Source organism: Papaver somniferum, chromosome 3 (assembly GCF_003573695.1).
Source record: "Papaver somniferum cultivar HN1 chromosome 3, ASM357369v1, whole genome shotgun sequence".
Taxonomy (NCBI): domain Eukaryota; kingdom Viridiplantae; phylum Streptophyta; class Magnoliopsida; order Ranunculales; family Papaveraceae; genus Papaver; species Papaver somniferum.
This window is the reverse complement of record NC_039360.1, coordinates 74,168,301-74,175,283: the sequence shown is the minus strand read 5'-3', so window position 1 is coordinate 74,175,283 and position 6,983 is coordinate 74,168,301. Positions and strand designations below refer to the sequence as shown.

At 39.1% G+C, this 6,983-nt stretch overlaps 1 pseudogene; it reads right to left on the bottom strand.

The window, feature by feature from the left end:
• Positions 1 to 1,245: 1,245 nt before the first annotated feature.
• Positions 1,246 to 5,841, bottom strand: LOC113359604 (annotated as a pseudogene).
• Between the last annotated feature and the right edge of the window lie 1,142 nt (positions 5,842 to 6,983).

Genomic DNA, 6,983 nt, shown 5'->3' with positions numbered 1-6,983 from the left:
TTTATATAATTGAAATATCACAGGTTGTGCATTAAGATCAATCAATTAGAATATCCAACCTTTGGTTGTTGATTTATATTGATTGACACTTGAACATTGGTCTTTGATACCGTTCAAGTAACTCCTCTCGCAAATTTCTATTTGCTGATTGCGGAATGAATTAAGAGTTAGAGATATTAAACTCTTTGATATACTTTACTCTAGATTGAGTCTGACTGTCTAGTTGATTCTCTAGAAAGTATAATGGAGTAAGTCCTCTCAAATTGCCAAACGAATTTTTGGGTGTGGTTGTTTGACCCCCGCATTTTCAGCAGTAATATGGCAGAAGTTTGGGCTGTTAGAAATGGCATACTTCTTGAGAAACTCCTTGGGATCACAAAATTGGAAGTTGATGAGATTCCATTTATGATGCGCAAGTCTGCAGTGAGGTCAGAGTTCTGTGGCACCTACAAGGTCTGAAGTCTGACATTTTAACATTGAAGAATGAATTTGATGGCATATCTTTCGGTCATGACTACTGGGAGGCTAATTTTATAGCGGGTTTCCTCTCAAAAGAATCCTCAAAGAAAAATATGGAGGGAATATGTGGATATATAATCCTCCTCAAGAAAAAATGATCTAATGATAGTAAGGGTCTGTCCAAACCGAAGGACATGCTTTATAAGGATAGTCTTCCCAGCGTGAGACAAATATATATTCTTTTCCACCCAGCAAGTTTATTCTGTATCTTCTCGAATATAAAGTCAAAGAAATCAATTCCAAACGCTGATTTCAGAAGTTGAAAGCCCAGATATTTATCATTAGCTCTCATTTGGTTAACACCCAAAATCTCAGCCACATGTTTTCTTCTTTCCTCATTGACCCCCTTGCTGAACAGAATAGCAGATTTCTCTAAACCTGGATTGTTTGTTTTCTCTGATTCATCTGTATACGACTTACATCTCATTCAAAAATTGGAAGATTTTTTTTTTAATCCAGTCAGAAATGACTGACATATCTCTGAGTCAATATTTATGAGGCAAGTCAGATACCAGGAAAATATAAAAACAAACGATCTGATACTTGGATCGAGTCAGGTTCACACCCCTTAGGCTTTTGCTCAAATTTATAGTTCAAGAGCTTAAATGTGTGCTGCAAATATATAGAGTAGTAGGTTACTAGCTTTGGGTACTTTTATTTTCGAAATTAGAATTTACGTATTGTCTAGGAGTAGTCAACTTTTCTGTGTAGCTAGAATCGAAACGGTTGAAATTAATATATTAAAAATAACAAAAATAAACGGTTAAATACAACTATAATGTTTGCACTAGTCATGTCCGTTAACAATGCCATTACGTTGGAGAACAAGAAACAAAAATAAAGGGATTTCTCTGCTAAAGGATGAACACAACCATAATGTTTGCACTACTATGCAATACTAACGTTATTGCGTTTGAGAACAAGAAACATTTGAAAAGACTTGTCTTCTGATTTAGTAAAGATCGAGAGAGGATCAACAAGTCTTTCGGAATAAAGCTCAAACAATTTGTCTAAATCATCATCACTGAACCCAAAGTGTTGCTTGAATATTTCTTCACTTGCAGCTCTCATATGGTTGGTAAGTATTTGTGCACCTCTTGCAGGTGGAAACAGTGTTTCCAATATCTCCAATCTTTCTATAGTGAAACACCCAGTTCTCTCTACTAAATCTTTCACTTGCTTTGGTGATGTTAAGTACGACGGCATGTTGAAGGAATCCACTTTAGCTTCATCCACGATATCCTGCATGCATGCAAGCAACAAACTAATTAAAATTGATTTCCATCCGATGTCAAGTTATATATAAGCCTTAGTCTATGCGCACACTTGTGGCATCAAAAGAAGGTTACCATTTTTGCCAATTCCATAAGACAAGATCCCAAAACATCCAAAAGTAAACCAGGACTTGTTTGAGAAATTAATGTTTCGTCAGCGATAGCTGGAACCAAAATGAACATCAATCCACCACTAGGGCTGCACATAACCGACTCGACCCGCCGACCCGACCCACACCCGTCGAAAAATACCCGTACCAGAACCGACCCACCTAGGTACGGGTCGACTATGGGTGAGGCACGTGAAAACCCACCGTATGTTGGGTCGGTTGCGGGTAGGAATTTCCTTCACCCGAACCGACCCACCAACCCGCCCAATAAATCTAACCTCCTCGTTACCAAGTTTTTGCTTGAAAATTAAAGAGCTTTATTAGAGAAAGAAATTCTTATTCATTACTTACAAATTGAAATTCTCTCTCTTTAAAACCCCAAACGAGTACTATGTACATACATATAGTTCTTCAACCAATCTTGATTTTCTCCATAACTTTTTTGATCTCTCTCTGAAATTCAAACTGCAAACTGTTTAGGAATTTTTTCGATCTCCACTAAATTTGATCTTCAATTTTACAGTGAACCCATGTTTAGGTTCCAAACTTAAATCTAAAAAAAAAAAAAACTTGAACTGAAAATCAATCATCTGGTAAAGCGTGTTCATGCCAACATAGGAGCATAGTGATGCATCAACGAAGAATATAAAATCGAGTTTTTTGTTGCTTCAAAACCCATAATAATCTTTTTCTGAAACCAGAATTCTTATAGCTTCTACGGATGGATTGTTTTGATGAAGAAGAGGCTGTTGATGAAGGTTTTGGTTTTGGTTTTGCCATCGCCATTGAAAATGAAGGCGGAGGAGGTTGTTGGATATTTTGTGGAAGAAAAACTTGGTAACGATGTTGGTAGGCACGTGAAAACCCACCACCCGACCCGACCCAACCCGACTTATTGTGGGTCGGGTGAAAAGAGACCCATTGTTATGGTGGGTCGGTTGCGGGTGAAAAGTTCAATTACCCACCAGCAGTGGGTCGGGTGGTGGGTGAGGCCAAACCCGACCCAACCCGACCCATGTGCAGCCCTATCCACCACAGACAATCTCGTGTCCACGAGCAAGAAGGAAAGATTCCATGTCCATAACATATTGAGCTGAATAAGCTGAAAAACCTCATCTGAAGCACTACTATAATGTATCCTGCCTTTATTCCATCCCGGGTTGATATCACCAGCCGGCCCTTTTGGAACTCTGGAAAGCCAATGAAGTGCAGTTGATGAGTTGATGAAATGAAGGGAAGCTCGGGGAAACAAACGTCCGTAAAATGAACCCGGTACACCTGCTGCAAAGTAACGCTTTTCTAAAGGAATCGACGCAAATAGAGTGTTAAAATCGTTTAATGCAATGTCATTAAAATATACTTGGAACTCAGGTGTTGCAGTTTGCTTAAGTTGCAGCTCTTGAAAATATGATTCAAATTTGAGATCCATGGCTTCGATTATGGCATTAACGGAAACGAGACTATTGCATCCCACTGAACATCCCAAATCAGCAATGCGAAAGGTGGTGTTTGGGTTGTTCATTAGATGGTTTTCGACATCGAATTCTTTAGCAATTGCTTCGTTTATCATCCCTTGTGAAAGATCAATGCCACGTCTCTGCCGATAACAAGAAAAAGTAAAACTCAAAACGACGATTGGAATGTTAGTTACTTTATTAGAAAGTGAAAACAGATCATTGGTCTAAGCGCAACGCCAACACCATGTTTGTTTTGGTTTGACTCGTGATCGGCATCTAACTCGAAATTGTACTTAGCTCATACATGCATCGGATTTGGAGGTACTTGAGTGAGATATGTATGAAATTATATCCGACTTATTGCGCATACATCTAACTGGATATACAATTTTATAGCTTTTCTATTCGGGCCACGAGTTATAACCCCAAAGGTGTCATTATCCATGCAAAAAAACTCCACCAAAACAAATTGTTCACAAAAACCCCATTTAACATAAATTGTCTATATTACCCTTCTACTATTTAAATCACACCAACAAAAACAAAAATCAACTCCACCTTTAAATTTCATTATATTATCACCACCAACAACAACCCACCACCAGCAACACCACCACCACTGACCATCACCGCGCAACCACCACCGTCCACCACCGCCGACCACCACCACCCATCGCCGGCACCGCCAACCACCACCGGTGTCGACCACCGCCGCCGCCGACTACCACCCACCGCACCGCCACCAATCACCGCCGCTGACCACCACCGCCGCCACCGACCGCCACCGCGCCACCACCAGAAAAAATGGTGAAATCAAAATTGGTTTCACCGAAATTAGATGAAACCAAACGGAAAAAATGATGAAACCAAATTTTGGTTTCATCATAAAAGAAAGGACAAAGAAGAAAAAAGAAAAAATGAAACACAATAAGATGAAACCTACCACCACCGTCAACTGCACCGCCCCCATCGCCGCCCACCACTACCATTAACTCCTCAACTAAGACTAGTTTCAACAATAAACAATCCACTTGTGTCTCACCATCAAAAATTGGTTTTCATAGAGATCAATATTCAACAAAATGAAAAAAATATGATGAAAATAGGTTTCATCATTTTTCCACATAATGTCATTTCACCAACATAACTTCAATGATGAAACCAAACACGATGACTTCCAAGTCAAGCAGAATAAACTAGGCAAAATCAGGTGAAACCAAAATTTGGTTTCATCATAAACTTAATTCTCATCGTTAAAATCTTTGGTTTCATGATAGAAAATTGGTAAATTTGGTTTCATCATAAGTTTACTTTTTTTACCTGCCAAAACTGTAAGAATTTGATGAAACCAATTTTGGTTTCATCATAAATCTGTCATTTCCCCAACACAATTTTGATTTCGACGATGAAGATGTATCATCATTTGCTGGTGATGATACATCAGAAGGTGGTGTTGTTGGTGGTTGTAGAGGATTGAATACGGGTGGATCTGCAAGTATTGTGTTGATTGTAGAGGATAAAAGGAGAAGGAGGAGGAGGAGGAGGTGTTGTTGGTTGTGAATTTGAAGGTATTAATGGTTTTAGATGATTGAAGAAGGAGGCTGAAATAGTGATGATGATGCTAATAGAGGAGACGGAGATGTTGGTGGTGGCGGATCTGGACATAATAACTGGTTTGGTGGTGGCGGAGCTACTGTGGGTGATAAATATGAACAAAAAAGTAGAAGAAAAAGAGAAGGAGGTGTTCGTGGATGAGATAAAGGTGGTGTTGGTGACGGATCTAGACATAGCGGCTGATTTGGTGGTGGCGGAGCTACTGTTGGTGATAGATCTGAACAAAAATAGAAGAAAAAGAGACGGAGGTGTTCATGGAGGAGACGTAAGTGTTGCTGCTGCTGGTGACGGAGGTGTTATTGCTGGTGTTCGTGGAGATCTATTGGTGCCGGTGGTGGTGGGCAGAAGGAGATGGAGATGGAAGAAAGAAAAAAGAAAAAAAGGAGAGAAGAAGAAGAAGAAGAAGTAAAAAGAGTATGTTTGAGTTTTTTTTTAAGTAAAAAAAACTAAATTTACTCATTATTATTTTACTTGGGGTTTTTGTGCCACTTTTTAACCAAATGATTTTTATTTATTAAAAATAATATGGTTGGATTTTTTCTACCACAAGTTTGGTTACTTTGGTGTTTTGTGACTAGTTTTGTTTTCTATTTAATAATTTTGTTTAGTCGGACTCAGATGAACCAGCATAATTGGAAATGGAAAAAAAAAAAACTTTTAATGGATATATGATATGTGGACTAGGAAAAGGGAGAAAGATATCGTGTGTACCTACCTGAAGGGAGGAATTCTGAACATAGCTGTGCTGCCCAGTTCCACCTTTCATTGGATGTGATTCAACAGCTGATTTTTCCATCTGCATATCTCTATCTCACAAACCTTTAACTCGCAAACCTTGATAGTTCAACGGCTATTTATACATGCTAAAACCCATGGGCAACTCACAGTGGACATTTTGAACGTGAACAATGGTGGACGTGTGAAGTAGGGGCAAACAGCATCTGCTGACCCCACTCCATTTCATGTAAACCACATATATACATCCGTAGCGATAAGTTTCTGTCTGCGTATTTTCCATGCGGGACTTTTGTTGGAGAACTTAAAAAGTCATCAAAGAAGAGATTTTGACTTTACTAGATTGATTATTGAATGAGTCAGTCAGCCACTTCCCTTAGCAGCCATGCACGGACGACCTTTCTTTTAAATTTTGTCGACCTTTCTATAGTTTTGGGTACGCCACAGCGCCCTCAACCATTGAATTTGGACCCTAACCAGCTGGTGTGATGCAGATTGGTTGGTCTACGTTAATATCAGAAGGAATCGGTGAGTGTTAATTGATCCACGTCATTAATATCAGAAGGAATCGGTGAGTGTTAATTGATCCACGTCATAACAGATCTTATGTTAGTGCTCAAAAACAAAAAAGAAAAAGAAAAAAAAAGGTTAAGGTCGACAACTCGACATGGATTCCTGATCACGCCCTCACGGATAGGGCCAAGGTTTGGTGGGACGACATGTTGAGAGTGTGGAACATCTGTTCCCTCCTTTTTCTTGCTTATAAATTTTTCTTGTGTCTAAAAAACCTAGCGAGATTGGGGTATATTCGAACTAATTGGGATATACCCAATTTTAAAGGGACTCTTTTTAAGGGTTTTAGGGGGAGTCCTAATGGGTAAGTTACAAAACTATCCTTACCCTTTAAAAACCTATTATCCTAAATCAGTTTTAATCTTTTCATTTCATCTTCTTCTTCTCTTCTTCTTCTCCTCCACAACCCTACCGGCTCCATCACCCCCACCACCACCAAAACTCGTCGATCAATTCGTTAAAATCGTCGATTCAAAAACTCCGATTAATCTTCATCAATGGATCCACCACGGTGGAGGGAAACTCGTATGAAAGAAGTTAATCGAAAACTCAATGAGTATAACCCTGGAATTGCAAGTTTGGTTGCTAAGAAAGCGAAGAAAAAACGGTTGAATAAGGAGAAATTGAACCCGCTCAAAACGAAGAAATAATGCGATTAAGAAAGTAAGGGCCTACTTAAACCCACTCTAGTACTTCGATTT